Source organism: Marmota flaviventris, chromosome 15 (assembly GCF_047511675.1).
Source record: "Marmota flaviventris isolate mMarFla1 chromosome 15, mMarFla1.hap1, whole genome shotgun sequence".
In the NCBI taxonomy this organism is placed as follows: Eukaryota; Metazoa; Chordata; class Mammalia; order Rodentia; family Sciuridae; genus Marmota; species Marmota flaviventris.
In genome coordinates this window covers 8,165,177-8,188,973 of record NC_092512.1, presented here as the reverse complement: position 1 = coordinate 8,188,973, position 23,797 = coordinate 8,165,177, and positions in this window count along the sequence as shown.

Genomic DNA, 23,797 nt, shown 5'->3' with positions numbered 1-23,797 from the left:
CTTCTCCTTCAACTTCCTGTTCCGGTCCCTCTCCTTCAGCTGATACACACATGCGCTGATAGGGAGTTTTGAGCTGCATTATAATGTTAAGGGACCTCCATTAAATACGTGTTCTGTCATTCACCAAAATGGCGCTATGTGGTGCACAGCTGGATGGGCAAGGAAGCAGAGAAATTGGACCTTTCCAAATGTTGATGGGGACAAAATTCTGGAAAATAGTTTGGCAATTTCTTTAAAAAGTAAACATGGACTTCAATCTAGCAAATGCATTCCTGGTCATTAATCCCAGAGAAATAAAAATGTATGCTTTACAAAAACTTATAGACAGATATTCATAGCAGGGTTATTTTTTAACAACAATGAAATGGAATATATGGTCAGAAATAGCCACACATATGTGTGGCCAACTGAGTTCTGACAAAGCTGTAAAAGTAGTTGGGTAAAGAAAGAAGCAGGCTTTTCAACAGATGATCCTGGAGCAATTAGACTCTGAGTCAAACAAGAATTAAATTAACCGCTACCAGTAAACCACGAAAGCCTCCCTGAGTAGGTAAAGGCTTAAACGGTGGCATATCCATGCCTTGGAATATCATGCTCCAGAGAAAAGGATGGATCGCAAGAGCACTGTGCCGAGGGAAGAAACCTCAAGTTCATATACAGTGTGATTCCATTTACAGAACATTTAAGAAAGGACAAGCCAGGTGTGGTGGAGCTCAGCTATAATCCCAGCCTCTCAGGAGGCTGAGGCAGGAGGATCTCCAGCTTCAAAGCCAGACTCAACAACTTAGCAAGGCCCTAAGCAACTTAGCAAGACCCTGTCTCAAAACAAAAAAAATATAAAATGAAAAAGGGCTGAGGATATGGCTGAGTGGTTAAGCACCCCTGGGTTTAATCTCTGATACCAAAAAAAAAAAAAAGTTTATCAATTCAATATAAAAGTCCCATGGGTCTGTCTGGCCCCCAAATCCACGGACACTCCACAATGCCTCATAATGCACTAGTTGATCACTACCACCTTAATCGTGTTCAGGTGTGTATTGACTGGCTCAGGACACACTGACAGTGGGAACAGGAAACAGAAGAGATGCTTTGGTTGTTGAGGGATGGAGTGAGCAGAGGTTCCTCAAGTGAGTTGCTTCCTGGCACTTCCTGGGCATGACTTTGTTTCTTGCAGAAGTTTGGAAGGGACACGGTGGAGGCAGTGACTGGGATGGGGGCGTGGTGGACCCGGGGTCATGACCTCAGCAACAGTGCCTTCATCAGGCAGAAGGGGCGCAGTAGCCCAGGGCACGAGGCCCAGTACTCACTGTTCAGCTGCCTTCAACAGGTGCTTACTGAGCTCCCCCCTGGGTGACTGTCTTGCGAGACGCTGGGGAAACCGAAGTGTCTGGAGCAAGTCAGCTTCCCGGGGGCTCTCACAGCCTAGCTGGGACAGACGGCCAGCAGGACTGGAGGTGGGAAGTTCGAGGAATCCCTGAGGATAGACGGGATTCTGGAAAAGGGGTGCTTGGCATCTTGCTCAGCTCGTCTTCCCCCGTTGTGGTCTCCAAGGCAACACGACACATGTTTACCTTCCCATTTTAAGGAGTCAAGAAATAGCCACAGTGCCACACAAGCATAGAACCAGAAGAAGTAGTTTTTTGTATTTTGCTAAAACTGAACCAAGTAATGTAGGTTGAATCTACATGGTCAAGGTCGTCGGCCTGGGCCCCAGAGTGAGCACAAGGAGAGAATCAGGCTCAGAGCAGACTGTGGAGTCCTGGGGAGACTCCAAGGGCCTCACGTCTGACAAGAACCGAGGGACCTTCAATCCCCTATGTGAGCCACCTCGACACAACGCTCCCTCTCTGAGTCCTGTGTTTACATTCCCCCCACAACTGATTAGAGAAGAGGATGTGACTGGCACCTTGGGGCTCCCTGAAGACATCCCGGATATCTTAAAGGGTTAGTAAAAGGGAACCAGATATTGTCACCAGGAAAAGCCACATGGCCACACAAAACCTCACAGCTGGCACAGAGAACTTCATTTGGTAGGAATTACCAGGGTGGTAAGTATAAAAAAGGAATTTCAGTCTGCAAAGAGGGTGTAAAGCACCAGGCAGACAGACAGCGGGTGAGGAGGGCCTGCCTGAGCAGCTCAGCACGGCTGTGGGCTCCAGGGAGAGACTGAGATGGCCAGAGCTGGGGGAGCCCAGGGGCTCCTGAAGAGGGTTTGGCAACGTGAGGAGATAAGACAACCCGGGCATCGTGGCGGGCATCACTGAGCAGCGGCTCCCTGCCTTACCCAGCTCCTGAGCACCAAGTTTGCTAGGCACATGCAAACCCGGCTTCCCTGCTCACAGAATAAAAATCAGATTTGGTTCTAGTGAATTTCCAAGTAAATCCATCTTTCCCAGAGAGAATCACTATGAACACTCTCTGTGAAAAGCATTTGCACGTTATTTCCTGCACCTCACCTGGCCAAAAGAAACTCTTAAAAAGGACCCTGAACAGTGGCATCTGCAGTATAATCTGCTGCTCCCTCTCTCTCGGCCACCCACAGTTCATGGGCTCCCCCCCAGCCCCCGGAGTCCCCAGGGCATCCCGAAGCCTCTACGTCCCGAGCTCCTCTCCAGCTCAATTGTAAACTCGCACCTTTGTAAGGGTGTGACTGACTTTACTGTGCTTTTTTCTTTCCTTGGGCAGGAACTGGGTTTGAGTCCCAGCTCAGCCAGATAGTGCCATCGCGGGCAGCAGACGAGTGGGATCTAAAATTGTGTAGGATTGCCTGATTTTCAAGCTAGATCATTGAGAAGACATGAATCCAAGGGTTTGGCACCAATAGGTGCTCAGCAAATGTCTCTGAGGAAATGAAGCCGCGGCCTCTTCATGGAGTACACAGCCACCTCGAAATGCAGTAAAACAACTCGCATTTGATTGTGCTCACGATACTGAGGATCAGAAATCTGGGCAGGCAGACCAGAGCTGCTTCCTCTCTGTTCCATGATGAAAGGCCTCCGCTGGAGAGACTCCCATGGTTACAGATGGCTGCAGGGGCTCAGCTGGGTCCTGGTGGGGCCCCGATTCTTGCTTCCAGCTGAGTTTCTTGGTTTGTGTCCATGGAGTCTGGAGGGGCTGGAACGGTTTCTCCCCACTTGAGTCGAGGATGCTGATGGGCATGTCTGAAATATCTAGGAGCTGCCTGGGCACCTGTCTTCCAACACGGCCTCTCCACATGGCAGCCTGGGCCTCACAGCATGGTGGTCTCAGCAGAATTAGACCTTGTATGGGATGCTCTCTTTTACCAGAGTGAGCATTCCAAAAATACGAATGTCACGTTATACATATTATATGGTATTGTTTATATGTTAGATAATATTAATATCATATCCCTGAATATAAGTTCTCTTTTAACCTGACCTCAGAATCATAGAAGCTTCTCTAGATCCAGCATGTCCTTAGGACCAGTCTTGATTTAGGCAGAGGAAATGGACACCACCCCTCATCCATTCCCTGATCTCTCAGAGCTCTCCTCTTCTCAGTCCCGGAGTTCATTGCAAATCCTCCGTGGTGCCCACTTCTTTTTACTACCGACACGGAGGCCCAGATGTTATGCATAGTTGACCCGACAAAGGAAGCAAAAAAGTAATGTTGACTCCACCAATGGATTTTGCTCTAGTGAAGCAAAGGCTTAGAAGCAAGAGTGCAAGCTGGGCAGGTGGCTGCAAAGAGGTTGGATCAGCAGCCCAGGCCATGAAGCAAGGCACAGGGAGACCTAGGTAAGGACACTGATGATCACACCAGCCATGGTCTTCCTTCTCCTTCATTGCTGGACACTGTCCCCTACTGACAACTGGCCTCTAATGAGAAGACTCCAGTTTTTCTCCAATGAAACTTTGGGTTTCATTGTCCTTATTTTGTTTGTTTCGTTTTCTCATGTATGCACTAAACCAAAGTCACTGAGTTCCAAGGATATACTAAGCTCAGTTTTAGAAAAGCACTAATGTGTACCAGTAAATGAAAGATGAATTCACGGAATATTATTTCCAATTAAATAAAAGTCATCATCATAATAATAAAACACTTGGAAAAGTGATGGAAAGCCAACAAAATAAATAAAATAAATCATCAATTTGATGTGGGTATAGTGTTTGAGGAGAGATTTGCAAAATATAATAAATCTGCATTTAAATTATTTCCCCAGTGTTTTAGGATCTTGCTCCATGTTATAAACAGAAAGAAAGAAGGAGAAGGAAGGAAGAAAGAGGGGGGGATCTCATATCTGATAAGGGTAATGGACCCTCAGTACTCTTTCATATTTTCTCTGTATTCCTGCAAATTACTCTACATGATCCTTCAAATCGGCAAGTATAAAGCCAGGGGAAAACACCCCTTTGCAATATGATGTGAGCAACCCTAACCAGACACTTTTCCCAGGGAGGAACACGTGTACTCATGATGGTGACCTTCCTACTCAAGGTATCTCCTGTTCTCAGGCAGCCCCCTGCATCCCTACAGAGCTCCTTATCGTTTTCTTCACACAGGTCTTTTGAAGAGTTTGTTTCTCACCATTTCATCTTGGATATTTCTGGGGTAAGAGGCATCATTCTTCCATTCCATCAGCTGCCTGGTCATTGTGCAAATCTCTATTAATCTCAGTCACCGTTTCCTCGGGAGACTTCCCTTTGACTCCCAAGTCTGAATCAAGTTTTTATCATTCACTCTCTTAGTGCCAGGTGTCCCCATTCAGAGTTGTGATTTTCTGACTGGCCACTTCTTCATTCCCGCTATCCCATGACAGAAGGGATCATGTCTGACTTCCCTGGTTATGATTCCCCAGGTCCCTGCCTGGCGCCCTTCAGACCAGGTGCCCTGCAGGTGTCTGTGTGTCTACCCCAGCTCTCCTCAGGGGACTGTGAGTGCTAAGAAGGAGAATCTGCGTCTTCCCCATGCTGACGTCTTTCACCACCACAATGTCTCACATGATGGATACAAAGTGCTTATTTGATATAAACTCTGAGTTTAAATAATTCATGAGATTAGTTTTTGTACATAGATGCTACATAAACAGTAAAGCTTTGTAGAAGTAGAGAATGGAATAAAGATGGGCAACCAAAAGAGAAAATGCCCAGAGTCAGGAATACGAATGTCTGGGCAATGCCAAGGGGTATACAGACAGTTTGTGGGACAGCCGTCGGTGCCAGTGACCAATAGGTCGCCCTCCATGAGTCTTCCCACTACCACCCAGAGCCCGTCCATGCCTTTGTTTGTCTTCAGTGTTTGGAAAGCACATATCCAGTCAATAAGTGTGAATTGCAGGACTGTGCTGGGCTCAAGGAGTCTAGAATGGAACAGATGGGACATTGCAGTTCTCTTTGGGGCACAGAAGAGCAACTTCAAGTCACTTAGGAAGTTCTGACTCCAATGACCACCTATCCGCCTCCTTGCCACCACCCCTGGACTCCAATTTTATACATAGCCCCTTAGGAAAGTGCCCATTCCTATAATTATCACCAAGGATGGGTGCAGGTGTATCCCACCCCTGGGGTTTGATGGCTCTAATTACATTAGTGCTAGGAGAGGGTAGAGGAGGCCTCAGCGGCAGTCTGACTGGCACTCACTGAGGGTCTGCCATGCCCCAAGTGCTATTTGCTGGCACCCAGAGCTCAAAGACTGTGACAGGTCCCCTCCTCATTGGGAGCAGACTCCTCTAGGGCAGATGAAACTGTAACAGGAAAGGCAGAAAGGGGAGGGAGACAAAACGGGACAAAGGGCGGGTGTGGGGACCACGTGTAGGAGCGCTCCTGTTCTTTCTGGGCTGGGTGGGGTGCCGTCGCTCAGCCTAAATGTTGAAAATCTTCCTCAGCTCTCTCCTCTCTGTCCATTGTGTGTGTGTGTGTGTGTGTGTGTATGTGTTTATGTACACACACACACATATAATTTATTTGTTCTAATTAGTTACACGTGACGGTAGAATTTTAACAACCCTGTGAAGAACAGTTTTTACAACACTGTGAAGTAATTATTCCTTAGTGGCAAGACAGAGAAGCTCAGGGAGGCCAAATAACTTTCTCAATCCTACACAGACAGGGAACAGGAGAGCTGGATCCCTACCCAGTCTGGAGCTGTGGTGTGATGGGTGAAAACCACCATCAGGCATGTGCTGCTATGGAGTTAGGCAAACGGAAATCACAACGCGACTCATTGCTAACAACAAGCAGAAAGGAGGACATGGCTAGCTTCTCCCACCCAGCAAGCCTGACCCTGCTCCCTGAGCTACAGCCACTCTCTTCAAAAGGCAGCCTCTGCTGCCCAGGACGTCCCCAGAGGATGCTTTATATCTAAAGGTTTACCCCCAAAGAGAAAGGAGGTCAAAGGCCAGGCCCCTCTAATACAGTGTGCAGAGAATAAGGGCCCCTGGGGCCAATAATACAGGATTAGGATGTTCTAAAGCAAAACAATAAAACAAGAGACAAAAGATCCACACTTGCATTCCCTGGGCTTGGCACTCTTAATTCTTTAGGGTTTGATTTGCTGATCTCCAAGCAGGAGTGAGGCTATGCCCTTCAGATAGAGTCCTCACCTCCAATGCCATCACTGTATGAGGGCCAATTGGTATTGCAGGTTGAGATTTTCAGATTTTGAGTTCAGATTAGTTCAGATTTTTTTCCCCAAAAGTTTCTAAAATAATTTGAAGATCCAATTCGTTACACGAACCCCCAAAACTTGTATATGCCAAATGAAAATGTAGTTCTAATTCTTTTTTGCACCTCCATTCATTCTTCAGATAAATTGTCTGATATAACTCATTGGACCTTCTGTGACAAGATTTAAGAATGACAGAAAGATACTCTGACCACTTAAAATGAATCTCATAGAAATGTCCTGGTGTTAAATAAAAAACTAGCCCTGTTTTAATATTTTTCAGAAAGAAATTAAACTCCAAAGATAAAATTCTTTTGGAAGATAAAACCTTGAGAATTTATTTCCTAAAAGGATTGAAAGCCACAATCAAATTCTCTCGCCTTTGTTAACTAAGTCTGAGCGCTATGGTAGAGCAGTCCATGGGAGAGTTAAGGTCCCCTTGTGTAATAGAGACTTGTTATATGAATCTGGCCAGCACTGCATGGTCCAGACTCTCTTTCACCCAAGTGTGGCCAAGTATTGCCAGCGAAATTCTGACCAGTGAAATGGGAACAGAAGTAATATGTTTCCACATATCTGGGCCAGGCTCAATAATGTCTGGATAGCATCTTCTATTTTCTCTCATTTCTCCCTCTGTCCTCTACCTGATAGTGACACCAAGGTTGACCCTAAGGCCCAAGTACCCAAGTCACCAAGTCTCCATTATCCTGAAAGAAGATGCATGGAGCAGACACCCCACATCGCCATCAGAGATGGAATTTCATGTGAAAAGTCCTATGTTAACTTGTTATAGCAACTAGCATTGACATCATCAAGATAAAGTTAAAAGAAAGTTAAATTCAGCACTTCTAGGTTTTGTTTGATTATGTTCAGCCTAGACATCATTCAGAGAGCCTGTGGTGGTAGAGATAAGATTGAGTTTCCTTCAGGAGTCCCATCTGGGCTGTTCGTTCAGGCATCTGCTTATTTAGAACCACAGCAAACAAATCTCTTTTGAGCTTCATTAGTTCAATGGTTTAAACTTTACTTAAGACAATGCATAAGATCATCACTGCCTTGGTTCCACACCTATCAAATTTAGTAAATAAGTAAATTCCTAATTCCTGGGGCAATTTTACCAAGAAAAAAAAAATGATTTTTCCAGGACTTAAGAATCAAAGCCACCAAAGATGGAGGTTAAGAGGGAGGAGGGGAAAGGGTTTTTTTTTTTTTTTTTTTTTCCTCAGATTCATCCTGATCAAGTTATTGCTCACTGTAGTGATGATCACTGAATGTTTGTGACCACGAAACCAAACACAATGGGGAGCTCATGGCCAGGATCCACCATCTGTGAAACCAAACACAACTGGGAGTAGCCACCAAGGCAAAGAATACAAAACCATGTTACCACACTATTTTCCACGTAGAGACCCAGATCCACCTACGCTCACTCTCTCATCTGCCCAAAGTAGCAGCTGAGGCACTATTGCCTAATTAGCGCAGTTTCAAATTGGACAACAGTGACATCCCCAGGCATCGGATCTTCTTAAGGTCTCCTTTCTTCCTGGGGTCTGACCCCTGGCTTAGAATGGATACGTGCTCTGGTGTGGCTTCACCATCACCTCCACCGTCTCCGGAACGGGGCTGCGCTCCTGTGACCCTCCCAAGTGTTGCCAGTTTTGCCTGCTGATTGGAACTGCTCAGATCCGAGACACAAGCTTCAGAGGGTGTTTTCCCCTCAGTTCCCACATTGGCTTCCACTGAGGAACCATCTTTAGTGGATTTGTTGTTAACAGAAAGCGCTGTTGATGTCCGGAGGCTTGTGTCCCCAGGGAAATGGAGAAGACCAATGCCTTGGCCATGTGCCCTTTCCAATACTGCCTCTCATGGCTCTCTTAAGTTCTTGGAAAGATGGGCTCAAGGCAAGATGGCAAGGGATGAAGACTAGTGCAGTCTCCTTCTCCAGAAGTTTGTACATCATGGCATCGAAGAGCTTAGGGTAAGCAGGAGGGTGCTGTAACACAGACTCGTGGAGTATCTCTCTAGAAACAGCCCCAGTCTTCATTTTGCTCTGAGCCCATCTTTCCAGAAGGCACAAGCAGCAATGGAGGAGAGACATCCTCCCGTCATCCATCAGCACGCCCGCTGTGGTCTCCAGTGCTGGCAGCATTTCTGTACTTCGGAGCGTTGGCACAACTGCTGTGGATGGCTGGGCTCCGGCACACATCTCAGCAGCACCCCGATGCTGATGGCAGCCAGCCCGCTACTCTCACTTCCACTCAATCCATGCCAGCTCTCAGGAAGTGCAAGCATTGCCAGCAGCTGCTTCCATGACTTGTAGACACATAGGCTGGATTTGTTAGCTCCTTATCAGCTTGCAAATGACTTTGACAAATTTCTTGCTTGATTTTTTTCCCCCCTTTGAGGAAATGTTTGGGTTCCTATGGCATAGTCTTGTTTATATACCAATTAAAGCAGGAAGCAATTATCATCAATTATCATGTAAGACTAGCTACTGTCTTGTAATTACTGTGTTAATTGACATTAAGTTTAGATAGAAATTATTGTTGCCTCTTTCCAACTAAAAACTAAAGAATGGCATGTCAGGAATGAAAAATACAATCTTTCCTTTTAAGAAAGTCTGCCTAGAGAGCACTTTTCTTAATGCTTGTATGTTTCTTATTGCTTAAGCCATTCATTCATTCATTCAAACATGGATAATGAGGATGTGGTAGACTGTTTCCGTGAGGGTCTGCAGTAAGCCATGCCTCCAGGTTTTCACACCTCGGGTACACTCCTCGTATGCTGAAAGGGTGACCTGTATAACCAAGAGGATTTGATGAAACAATGGTGTGTGTCTTCCAAGGTCAGGGCGGAGTCCTGCTTTGTTCTCTTGGGTTGCCCATTCCATAGAAAGCCAGCTGCCATGTCAAGGGGACCCTCAAACAGCCTATGGAGAGTATAGCATGGCAAGGAGCCAAGCTCCTACCAACAGCCAATGCCAACTTGCAGCTATGCGAGTGACCACTGTAGAAATGGGCCCACAGCCCCACCCAGGTCTTCAGAGGCCTGTACCCCCAAACTGAATCTTAATTGCAAATTTACAAGAGAGTCTACATCAGAACCACCTCATTTCTAAATTGCTGACTCATAGAAATTATAAGAAATAATATTTATTGTTCCTTTAAGCTACCAAGTTTTGAGATAGTTTGTTACGCAGTAGTAGATAACTGATACAGACAGCAATTGTTATTATTGATGTTAATGATGGTGATGTTCATTTCCATCCCCTAGGCAAAGAATAGACATGAGCAGTTGTAGGATGTGCCATTTAAAAAGTGAAGCCCTTCATTAAAGAAAAATCACAAAGTAGATGACTTGGAGCTAAAATGGCATTGCTTATTTAGATTCTGATTTGTAGTTGCAGTCTGTGAGAGAAAGAGTAAATACATAGATGTTTTGACTCCAGGAACTAAAGCAAAAATTATTTTCTAAGTAAAATATGGAAGCTAAGTTCTTGGAAAAAGGAATTATGGCAGGACTCCCTCATCCCTCACAGAGGTTTTCTGTGTTGTTTTCCCCACTCCCAATGTGAAGAGAAAGAAGGTCTCCCTTGCTCTCAAGTTGTTCTGTTGCACGGCTTCCTTTCCCTGTGTCTGCACAGAATTTAAAGTTTGTGAAATATGTTTTAGATAATTATGTGAAATTATGACATGCATCTTTTGGGGAAGATATAATTTATATAAATTTTTCCCCATCAGTGATTCCAGATATAATTAAACTTAACTTAAAATAAATATATTTTGTTCTGCTTTTTATATTTATATTTTTATAAATATATTTTGTTCTGTGGTAAACACAGACCATTAAAAACATGAAAATAAAATTCAATAAACATCTGGCTTTCTGGATTAACTACTATAATCTTTTATATTATTTTCCCAATATTTCATAAAAATGTCTTGATTTAAATAAAAATACCTCTAATTGTTTGCAAATCTAAAAATGCAGCGTGAAGCCTTATTCTACACATGGAGTTTCTTATACATTATCTCAGTTGTGGGTTATTAGCAACAGCAATTCTATCAGCAAGAAGGTACTTGATGCTCATTTACAGACAAGTACACTGGGTAGCAGAGCAGCCGAGGAAGGGCAGAGTAGGGCCTGAAAACTCTGTGAGTAAGAGCAGAGCTGGGAGCTGACCCTGTAGTCTTTGGGCCATAGACTAGGGTAAAGGCCCCATTAAGTGATATCTTATTCAGAGTTTCAGGAATTTGGTAATCCTGCCAGGACATTTTCCCATACCCTGCAAGGTTTCCAAGAAGGACCCATGCAAAGAGTCTACCCCACTGAGCCATGCTTGATTCAATCAGCTGTGAATTCTGTTGCCAGCCTCCAGTGCAGAACTCCAATCAACCAGGTGGGATCACAAGACCTAATTTCCCTAAGGTCACAGTAAATTCTTCTTAGTATTGCACTGCAGAGCAACGTAAAGACTCCAAAGGGAATGCCAGCTATGCTGGAGGGAATGCATGAAGCTGTGAAGAGGGTGCAGATTGGGGCTGGGGGTACAGATCAATGGCAGAGCACTCTCCTAGAATATGGAAAGCCCTGGACTCTATCCCCAGCATCACAGGCAGACAGAGAGCAAATGAATGTTGCATGGGAAGATCTGGGCCACTGGCTGCTGGTCTTCTCAGCTGGAGCTGCAGTATACAACTGGACACCACAGGAGGGTGAGAACCAGAAACACCACCAGAGACAGAACTGGCCTTGGAGCTCCAGGGGAGGAGCTGATGGGGGAGGAGAGAGCATTGTCAGCACTCAGTCTTTATTTTCTTTCAAAGCTTTATCACAAAAATCCTGCCCAATCAATTTTATAGACCTGGCTGGATCAGATTCCCCCCATTTTCTGGGGAGTCTGACGCCTGACCCCAACTCCTCACACACCCCCTGGGGCCAGCATCTGTGTGCTTTCCCCATGCTGCTTCATTCCCCTGGCTGTGTCCTGGCTACCTGCTGGGAGCTGTCCCTGATGCTGTCTGCCTGCCATCTGTACCTGACCGAGCAGATGCTGTGATCACTTCCACCACATCTCAGGTAGAACCTGCCTGAAATAACAACGATTGCACCCACTTTCCACCACAGCAACCCTCTATGGTCTGTCCTGTGGGACCGTCCAGCTACCAGGCTGGTCTCCTGTCTGTCCCCATAGGGCCCTGCTTTGCCCTCTCCTTCCCATGGAACACTGGTCTGGGGCCCTCCCTCCTGGCTGAGCTGAGCTGTCTGCCTGCATTTTCTGGTCCCTCTTTACACACCTCTTCCCCACAGGAGCACAGCAAGCCACCCCGCCAGTCCTCAGCTCGCAGCCCTCAAATGTCAATAATGAGATCTAGACTCCTTAGCATGGCCAAGTCCTCAAGAGCTGAGTTCCCATCTCCAGCCTCAGAACGTCACGTCAGCGTCTACCTGGCCACTATCAGCATCCACCTGCTGCCTAGGTGTTAGTCAGTGGCTTTCAAATCTTTTTGATTGAAATTTGTCTTTAAATGTACTTACAGGGAAGGACACTGCAGCTTCCACCTGCCAGGACACTGGGAAAAGTTACCAGTGCACTTGGGACTGGTACCTCTGCCTGTATTCTCAGTTTATTCCAAACAAACCAAAATAGAAGTAAATGTGCTTGCCACTCTCAACCAAGACCTGGAAGCAAGTAGAGTTAGTGAATCAAAGTCTGCTAAGTGCAGTGGTCTCCAAAACTCTCTGCTCATGCCTCTATCAATGAACATTTTCTGAGCAGGCACACAGCCCCCATGTGCTAAATATTTATAAATAAATGTTATATTGATGTATACCCATGCCTATCCTGTGACACATGTGCATAAATCAAGTGTAATGCACTATGTATTCTATGACACATGAATAAAAAGGGAAGTCAAGTGAAGATATCTGTATCAACTCAATCTTAAGTATCAAAAAAATTCATTTTCTTCTAAATAAAACGTGTGGACACCTTCTGGTAGAAGTATGCAGAATGAACATGTGCTTTTCTTCACTTTCTCACGACACCTTCACTAAAGTCCAAATTATCAGTGAAGAAACGTAAGTATGTAAGCCCATTAGGACAAAAAGATTGGGAAAGGACATAGGACATATAAAACATGTAAACACAGTTTTAAAGACAAATATCAAAAATGTTGTTCATGACTAACATAACAGACTATTAAAAAAAAAACTTTTAATCTCTGAAAGTCAAGACCCAATAAGAATCAAGCATTTTTTTTTTTTAGCTGCAGGACCCGAGAGAGGCTGAGAAATGAGGAAAGACAAGTAGCCCTTGAAGGTAGGAGAAAGGGTGGGGCTGCAGGTGGGAAGAGGAGAGGAGGGTGAAGCAGGTGCTGTCCATCACCCGGACCTGCCCGTCTACCCGCCACTACCCTCCAGACAGACACCTGCCTTCCTCATCCTCTGAGTCAATGAAGGATTCATATATATAATTTAGAGAGAATCCAAACCAATCAGTAAGAAGCTCAAGAGAAAGAAAAATGACACAAGGCACAAATGGATATTCCCCACAGGAGGAAATGTAAGTGGTCACTAAACATTCCTCAGTGGCGATCGAGAAAGTGCAGATTGGGGTCAGAGTGAGACAATATATCATGCTCATTCAATGGGCAAACACTAAGAAGCCTTAAAATAACAAGTGTTATGGAGGCCCGATTTGGCAAGCTTCTTGGAAACAGCAGGTGAGAGAATAATTTAGAAAACAATGTGGCATTATTAGGTGCATTAGATGGACTCTGCCAATGACTGTAGCAAGCAGCTCTTCCATCTCCGTCACTTACCACATAAAGGACTCCTGTAGACGTCACCAGCCTTCCACGTGAGTGCGCTAATTGAATGGCTCCCCTCCAGTGCTGACTCCAGGATCCAGGTTCAGTCACCGATGCCTCTACCATCTCAGAGGATTGAGCTTCTAGTGTTGAAAGACTGTCTGAATGCTCTATGGCTGGGTATATGATGGGTTCGATTACTCCCACCCACGTTACATTAGCAAAATCTTAATCACATGACCCCATCCTGTCCACAAATAGGCTGGGGAAAATGTCGTCTTGTATTATCAAACTAAGGAGATTTGTGAGCATCCAGAAGGTCTCTGGAACGTTTTGTAAACTTGAGCATAAATACATTATCAGACTAGAAATTCCTTTCCTGAATACCCTGAGTAGCTACTAGGAGACCCCAGGGGAATTCCTACACATACATACCAGAAGATGAATACAATATTTTCATGGAAGCATTGTTTCTAATAGCAAACCTTGAAACAATCCAAATATCCACCAATAACAATGCAAACATTTACTAATAAGGACTGGAAACCATCCAAATACCCACCAACACACACCTGGAAACTATCCAAATGCCCATCAACAAATGAAGATATAAGTAATGGCTTGTTCACCAAATAAAGCATTGACAGAAGTAAAATGAATGAACTGGAATCAGGGACAATGAAAAAGTGAATTTTCTAAACAGATTGAGTGGAAAGAAAAGCAAATCACTCGAGTTCATTGAAGTAGATTATCTTTTATAAAACTTAACAGTTCTAAATAAGAAGTCATTGAAGGGATGCATTTAGGTGATGCCATTAAGGTGGATTCTAAGGTTATTTTTAAGTAGAAAAGAGAAAGATTTTTAAGTAGGACATGAAAAGGAGAGGCGTGTGTGGCCGGCTCTCGTGGGATCAATACCACTCTAGCTTCCACGTTGTTGTGAGGTTCCCTTTATACCAGTGTTTCTTAACTCATGAATAGTTTAAATGTGATGGGAAATCTGTTTCTAAATAAGAATCAGGGAAACGAGAATGGAGGTAACAGAGCAGGTTGAACTGTCACCCAGAGAACCTTGAGTCTACCCTCACAGCAAAAATATCTCCTGGACCCGATGCCCCTTGGAAGGCAGCCTTGTGGATCCTGCAGAGATTTGGCTGTAAGAAACACCTCTGTCCTCTACCCCCAGTCACCAAGGAGGGATGGTGGGGTCTGTGACAGGCTCGTCTGGACCCTGAGGAGCCTTTTCTGGAGAATGAGGGCTGGAAACCTCATGAGGCATGTCTGGACACTGCTTTTCCATATTGCAAATAAAAGGATGTCTTGTTTCCTTTTGACATAAAGAGATTTCCATTATATTGTCTTTTTAAAAAAATAAATAAATAAAATCGGAATTTGGCCTGGCCAAGAGAGAGAATGGAGTTCTATGGTGACAGAAGGTAAGGCAAAGCTCTTGACCCGACACCTGGAATGATTAATGCGTCAACACGTGTTCATCACTATCATAAGTCATGCCACTACTCACTACGGAGACATGACACGCATGTGTCCCCGTGTGTATGAATGCGTACGTATCAGACGTCTCACCATGCACAGATGACAGGCATCCCTTTAAGATGCAGAAAGTCCTGTCCTCCCCGTCCCAGCACTTTAAATCCTAATTCTCTTACTGTGCATTACGCAGTCTTCATCCTTTGCTGGAGCATCACCTTCCAGTTCCTAGCATCCCTTTTCTGGTCCCAGGCTGATTGTGCTCTTCCTTTTCTGTTTTATTTTGAAAACGTAAGGGGTTTTTCTCCTATCAAAACAAACATTTGCTATTTCTGTAATTATAATTTGGTGCTAATAAGTTCTTTTCTGTTCCTGCAGCCTTTTTCTATTGTACCAACATAGAGTTCAAGGATAAAAATAGAACTGTGGGAGTCACTGGGGTGCAATTTGTAAATGAAGTCTTAGCTGCTGATAAGGCTCAGCCACAACAGGAGGAGAGAGAAAAGCAGTTAAACAGAATGTCCTCTGTGTCCTTTCAAAGCCTGTAGCTTGCTGTCTCCTTGAGAGTGATGACTATATCACTCATCTCCATCTTCCTTGTCTGGAAATCAGAGACTTCCTGAACTTTCCATGCAATAAATGTTAAATAAATCAGTGCATTTATCAGTGAATGGATGTGTGAAAAGAAATTCTTCCCTGAATCTCCATGGAAGGTGCAGATAGTGCACCTCCAATATGGATAGAGAATAATCTTGTCTACTCTGCTTCCCCGTGCTCCTCCAAAGGCCTAAGGAAGGGGCCACATACCAGACTGAACTCCGTGAAGCACATTCAGCATTCTGGCAGGTGAAGCATTCCATTTTTGACTTGAGATGCTTGGAACGATTAGAAAGACCTTTTTATCCATTATCGGCCCTATGAACACGCAGCAGTCGGCTGTAGTGAAGGGGCGCTCCCTGCAGGGTTGTACCGCCCTGGATCCTAACCTCAGCCCTGCATGTCCCAGGCAAGTTGCTGCCACCCACAGAGCCCGAGATGCCTCATTTATAAAACAAGGAAATCAGGCCTGTTACAATGAAAAGATTAAATAGGAGTGTAGGGGGCTCCTGCCTTAAGGAAGGTGCTCAATATCTGTCAGTCCCCTCTCATTCGCACCCATTTGCTCTGGTTCAGGCTTATCATTCAACCACAAATGTTCTTGTCCTCTTCCGAAGGACAGGCACTCAGAGTTAAGCACAGACACAGTGCCACCGTGTATGTCGACTCCAGACAGAGCAGGTTCCCCAAGTCAGTCATGTGGCTGGGTTTATGTTCCCCCAGTGATGACACTACAGAAGTCAATATGATCCTCCCAGCAAATGAGTGAAGTGGTCCCACAGGCTGCATGCATGCATTTCTTTAGGAAAGAACCAGACCCGAGAGGTGAAGCAGCTTCCCTGACATCAACCAGCCAATTCCAAGCAGAACCTGAACTAGAAGCTGGTCCCCTTCCCAGTCCCTGTCTTCTTGGTCCCTGCTCCTTCCCTGCCCTGCCACAAGCCCATGGCAGACACTGAGTGCTTTTAAGTTACAGTCACTTTTAAGCCTCAGAAATGAGCAGTTGTTTTCATGTAGCCTTGCTGTCATTAAGTCATCAGCACAACTCTTGGGAACAAAACTGTGCCTTTTTAATTAGTGTCTCGAATGAATTAATGGTTCATTATTCTTTCCCATCTCAAGCTGAGATCATTATTAAAATCTGAAGAAGTAATGAATAGCCAGACAGGGAAATTCAGAATGACTCGGAGAGGGTCACTTTTCCTCCATGGATCCCCAGTGCACAGGGGTGATTTGAGACCCTGGTCCCCTGACCAAGCAGCATGGGCAGAGCGGGAAGCCAGAGAAAGCTCCTGACACTTGGATTTGGATCACCTCCAAGCAAAGATGTGCCATTTCAAGAACAGAAGGCTTTCTGGAAAGACTCACCTGGTCCCGGGAGGGAGACTGGATTTAGATAATAGTCCAATTTCTTAACTCCAGATCAGAGAAGTCAGAGACCTTTTCTGTTTATTCACTCGGCAAACACTTGTTGAGGATCTACTGTGTACCAGCTCCTGTGGTCAGTGATGGAGATCCGCAATCACCAAGATACAGTCCCTGATTTCAAACATGAGATGCAGATGGGCCTGGCAACTGGCTGCAGAACACCAGGCCAAGTTCATTCACCTGGGATCATTGGTGTTTTCCTGATGTTTAGGAAGCTGTTGAAGAAGAGCTGATGTTTTTAAAACCTAGGTCTTGAAAATGGAATGAAGAGCTGTACCCCTTCCTCTACTCAATGTTATATAGCATTTTAAAATAACCTTCTAAATATTTCATGACACCTACTTGAAAGAACCTGCTGTATAACCAAATAAAGACAATGATTTTAACACTGGCAGCAGATACCAAGCACCTTTCTGGTGAGACACAGAGGCAGTTATTAGAGATACCGTCCCTGCCTGTCAGCCCATCATGGGTGGCCATTGTTCCCCATAAAAAGAGGTCAAGCTGTAATGATGATAAGATTCTGTAATTACCCAGAGATTGGTCCCATCCTAATTGTGAGGCTAATTTGGGCAGGTGACTTTCTGTTCTGGAACCTCATCTGTAAAATGAAGAGGTCAAGCACAGAGGCACTAAGCTTCCTGTGCTGTAAGTCTATGATTGTACAATTTCTGTGAAATATGGTTTTGCCTTTGAAGCTCAGTCGCTGAATGATTCCACCCACAAGGACAGCACCGAAACTCAGCTAAATGCCAGGGTGTCTGATCATCGAGAAAAAAAAAATCCATTATCCCAGAACATTCAAGGAGAATTGAAAAATTCCATGAGAAAGTAGCCAGCAACCTTGCTTGTAATCGCAAGAAGGTGATGGAGACAGAGAGCACGTGCAGCCCAGCGAGCCAGGTTGTAAACGAGGGCACGTTAGCTGAATGGAGTGCTTACCAGGCGCAGGGACCCATAAATATTCCATGACACTCAATTGATTTCTCAAAACGAGTTCCATTTCTCATTTGTGAATCTAGCTGATAAGTCTTTTGGCTGTTCTTTGGCCTTCGCCACCCAGTATGTTCTGTCTACGGCTGAATGTCTTCTGTTCCCGTCAAACAATCAACCTCAATCTGCTCTCCCTTAACACCACGAAGCCCACTGGGTCTGTCTAACGTTTCACTTATAACACAGTCACGCTGGAGAAAACGGAGGCAAAGAAGCGCAAGGAAAATGGGTGGAGGGGCCACAACACAAGCACTCACAGTGCCACTGGGTGTCCCAGTACTCGGGGTCACTCTCATTTCTCTTAGTGTTTCTCAACTTTGTCAAGTTATGGACACAGAAAAATATCAATCAATTTCCAACACAATGGGATTAAGAGCTGAGACCACTTGAAACCGAGTGTGTTAGGCCCAGATGTTCCGCCTCCCAGGAACCCCAGCCCACGGCCTCGGGGAACAGCTCAGCACATCAGCTGTAGTAGTCAGGGAATTTATGAGAGCTGTGGTAAGGAACAACCACACTCTCAGCAGATAAATACCAGCATGGTTTATTTTTTATTTGGGTCATCGGCTAACCAAGCATTCCAAAGAGCAAGTGGTGTTCTAAGTAGTGGCTCGGGGGTGACAGTACCTGCTCTCTTGTGGCTTTGCCATCTTCTAGGATCCCCTGAAAATCCTCCACTGGGTAATTTACATGCAGCCTGCTGATAAGCAAGGAGTAAGAATGGGGAGTATCACAGAACACCACAGTCAGGCACCCACCATTTCACCCTCTATTCATTGACCAGACACCAACCAAATGGCCCACGTGGCAGGCGCCCCCTGTTGTCCAATAGGAGAGTATGGGGTAGTTGAGCATCCGGCCAGTCTGCCACAATTCAGGCACTTTGTTAGAATGCGCAGCTTCAAAGTATGGACCATGATTAGCAGAACTGGCATCACCTGGGCCTCTTCAGAAATGCAGAAACCTGGGCCCCAGGTTAGGACTCCATATCTTAATAAGACCCCTAGGTTACCTGTATTGAGTAACGTTAAGTCAGACCACTTAAAATTCCAATCACCATCAAAAATACTGTACCCATCAAAACAGAAAACAATCATAATCACCGGAAGTTTCCTATGACTGTGATCCCCTATTCATTTCAGGTAGATTGAATGCATAAAGAAGCACACCTGTCATGCAAGGGACCAATATTTATTGAGCACTTTTTTGCGTCAAGTATAAAGCCAGACACATCCCATACATTGTTTTATGTACAAATGACCAGGATCCTGAGAGGAAAGTCATGACCTGTTACAGAGAAAAATCAATTTGCTATGTAAAGAAATTTAGAAGACCAAGACTACCCAGCAGGTTAGCAAGAGAGTGAGAGAGGGTCCCAGAACTACAGCATCTGTCATCTGGAACTCTTGATGTTCTGCCATGGGTAGCTCAGCCACATCTCAAACTGGTTATTTAGAAAATGGGCCAGTGCTTAATAACTTGGAAAGGGCTCTAGAATCATGAGATTTGGAGGAGAAGATGGAGTGCTCAGTAAGGCTTACAAACATACATGTTTTAAATTTTTAAATCATTCAGTGGGGAAAAGAACAGATTTTCTTAAAGCTAGATTTAAAAAGATCTCACAGTCTGTCTCAGTCCATTTTAACCTTGGTGAGAAATATAGCAGGTCCCATGCACATGCGATTAGGCATCCAAAACAGTCAGGATCCCTGCCCCACAGCCAATGTCCATGAGGACTGTATACCTTGTGGAGACAATTATAAAAGTAAATCCATCTCCGTGTAAACAAGAGAAGGAAAATGAACCAATGATACTCTGATGGTTCAGGGACAAGGCGGACCGGGATGCATTCGGGGGTCTGAGGTGCCCTTTCTTCCTTGCTCCTCTCCTATTTGGCAACATTTGTTAACTCCTGCTGTAATACTCACTGGGGTATCTTGCAGTGTATAACGATCTTAGTGAGGAGAGTATGTCTCACAGTATCAAAAAGACTCTTAAAAATGTGTGCTCCCAAGCCCAGTCCCCAGAAATTCTGATTCAGTCCAGCTGGACTGGTCTAGGGGGCTCTGAATGCTCAAAAGGCAGCTTAGGTGCTATGGGTGCAGCTGGTCCTTGAGCATCACTTTGGAGAATGCTGATTAATACATTTTGCAGCATAGCAATCATTCATTTACACCTCACCTTTCACTACTACTAAAGCAGGACCTCAGCTCTGATTCTCTGCTCCTCAGTGCCTAGATCCTTGCCTGGAACATTGGGATAGAAATATTTTCAATGTGTCATTCCTACAAACATTTATTTTTTAAATGAAATAAATAATAAGTGGATAAAATAAAGAAAGATTAAAATGAATGAATAACAGGTGCCATGGGCTTCATTCCAACATATTAAAAAGTGCTACCCTCATTGTAGGACTGAGTCGACATGTCTTCCTGCCTCTGTACTAAACAATTCTCCGGGAAAATTACATATTCCTGCAAGTGTGATAAGCAATACTGAGATCAAACAAAAATAACATCTACTCTTCCAAAAAATAGCTCCTTCTGGAAAATAAGACTATGCCATCATTCATTGGCTTACATATCAAGACTAACAGCATCAATGCAACATGGGTGCTCTTACCTACCTGTGCAGAGTAGCCAAAAACTCTGAAGTTAGAAACTCCACCCAGCACCAACCAACTCCCTACCTTTCATCCAGTTCTCCACCAGTCAAGAAACAAAGATTGAAACTCAGTGAAAACCACCCACCCTAAAATATTCCTAATAATCTTGTTTTATTTCTTATCTTAAAGGTAGAATGAGACTTATTTTTATTAAAATAAGCTTTAAAAACTTAACTTTGCTTGGATCAGAAAGTTTTCTGGGAAGTCAACAGCCAGTACTACAAGGCCTCTTAGCACAGAACCTCAAAAAGCCCAGTGGGCAATGAGCCTTCTGTCATTGCTCTGTCTGGATCCAGAGCCCTGGGACATGTTAGGAGGATATTCTGAGGTTGACAAGTATAATTTTCTAGCCAACCTTTTCCAATGTGTGGGTTGGGAGAAAAAGGAAACAGTGAACCTCTTAGATTCTTTCATGCATTATTTATTCATGAATTAATTTGACCAGTATTTATTGAAGAACTCCATTGGGCTAGACATAGAGGAACACAAAAACTAGAGAGTCAGATGGAAAAGAGGATTATGTACAGCAATCATTATAACCTCATGTAACAAGAGCCATGGTGGATTTCCACCAGAGCAGTGGGAACATGGAGAACAGAGGGGCCTGTCCTGCCCACAGCATCAGGGAGCACTGCCCTATGCAGAAAGGACATGGTGTGTGATCTAAGGTGTATAAGATGATTAGATATTGCTAGGAAGACAAGGTACAGTAAGCACTTCTGACATAAAAAGCAGGAGAGCAAAGATTCAGAGACAAAGAGGTTGGTATCAATGGGGTTGTAAGTAATTTGCCTTTTCTGGATCACAGAACTTGAGAAATAAATATGGAAAGGTTAATAGGGGCCAGGTAATCAAATGCTTTCTTTTTGGATATTTAACTTAATAAACCATTGAAGGATTTTAAGTACGAGTTTGACAGGACAAGATTTATATTTGGGAACATTCCTTCTGATAGCAGAGTAGAAGGTAAATTGGAAGACAACGGGGTCCTGGGGACAGGAAGGTAGCTGGTAAGCCATTGGATTTGTTCAGTCAACGGACAGTGAAGGTTGGAACCAAAATGTGGGTTAAACTATGTCCTCCAAACAGATAAGTTCAAGTCCTAGTTCCCAGTATGTAAGAACGCAACTTTATTTCATAACATGTTCTCTGAACATGTAATCGAGTTAAGATACAGTCATAATTGATTATGATAGCCTCTAATCCAACTAGTGGTGTCCGTAGGAGAAGAGGAAAATCTGGACATGGGTACACACAAATGGAGAAGGTCACGTGACGGTGTGGCAGAGGTTGGAATGATGAGTCTTATGGGCTAAAGAATACCAAGGGTTGTCACCAGCCACTAGACGGTGTGGAGAGAAAAGAGGAGCCTTCAGAGAGAGCAGGGCCCACATCCACCTTGATGCCAGACTTCTGAGCTCCAGAGCGGAGATAACACATATTGTTTGAAACCATCCAGCTTATGGTATTTTACCCTAGAAAAGGCCTTAGACCTCTGTAGAAAGTTAACAGGAAAGGAAACAGAGTCAATGGAAGAGGAGGACATCCTAAGATCTGTAAATAAAAACTTTAGGATTCAGAGCAGATTGAAAATGACGTTTAGAAAATCAGTGAGGAGTCAAGGAGGACCCATCATTTCGTACTTTCATCAATGTTGGAAACAGCAAGCGCAGCGTCTAAGAGCTGAAGGAGATTGACAGGAAGGTGCTTACCCACTGCCCTGTAGGCTGGAAGGAGAGGCACATCGGGCATCTTACGCTGCCACAGGATAGGAGCCAATCACAGGGAGCACAATCTTAGGTCCCTGCTGGAGACTTCGGGGGGAGGAAATATGCACTCCCCAGCATCATGTGCCATGTGACTCAGGAAACAGGCTCCTTCTACTGTCCTTCAGTCGAAGGCTAATGGGTTTCAATTACACCTTGATGAAGGCCATTTGATTCAACTGACTGTCTTGTGCACCAGAGCTGCATGACTCACACACCGCCCCGTCTGCTGTAAGCACCCACTTCCTGTTCTTCCTTGGCATTTCCTGCAGTGGCCTTTCCCACTTGGGTTCAAACACAATTACCTGAGTTCCAGTCCCCAGCACCTAATTAGCCTCCTCATTTTTACTCTACTTCCAATCTTCCTCTCTCTTCCACATGCATCCAAAGATGTTTTTCTTAACATCAACCTGATCACATGGTAGTTCTCCAAGTTCTGCAGGACCATCTGATGTCCCTTGTCTAAGATCTTTCACAGTCAGGTTCTGGAAACTTCTCCAGCCTCATATCTGACCTTCCCTTACATGGAGTACTTCAAACTTTATTGCATGTTTTTGCTGCTCCCTGACCCAGGTGGACTTGCTCATCTCCTCTTTGTTAAGCTCTCCTTCCCCGTGGCCTGGACGGTTCCTAGCCCAGTGCAGGAGCTGTCTGCCTTGCCCCCCGGGTTCCCACGGTGGACATTTCCAGCAGTGCCTCTCCAATCCTCTACTGTGCAAAATGTGACTCTCTCTAAACAGACTAGAGTCACAGAAGAGTGACTGCCTTGCGTGGTAGTTAGAGTCCCAACACCTAGAAACCAACACGTAGTAGGCTCTCAGAAGCTGAGCAAAACGAGAGCAAAGCCCCGGCAGTCCTGCTGAAAGGCTGGCCTCCAGGACACAGCAGCCAGCGTGAGCACCCTCGGGTTTTCCTATCAGGCCAGGTGATTTATGAGTTGTGTGATTCATCAGGCTTCATGTACCAGGTGTCACCTCTGCATTCGGCTTCACTGATCAAGAAAATGAATTCTATCCTGGCTCTGTCCTCCAATAGCAGCTGGCCAAGAAAAGTCGTTAATGCAGTAAATTATCTTCCCAGCTGTTAGGATCGTGTACTGTCTTGTTTCCCTTCTTTTAGTTCAGCTGAGCATCCATTTGTGCTGTGATATTTACATGAACATCTTCATTTCATCAGTTCCATTGTCCATCTGTTTGGCTGAGGGTGGAATTACCAAGCTGCAGCCAGGAATGGAGGCATTAGCCAGACCAGAGGGCAACTTCCCCCCAGAGAAAAGGCCAGCCCCATTCCCAATTCCTCTGCCCCTGCTTACCGCTGAATGAAACCTGGCAGGCGCAGAGCCAGAGATTAGAAAGCCTAAGCAGAAAGTGAGAGACAGGGGCTATTTGTCTTCTGCAAGACAGACTAGCCCACAAAGGCTGACT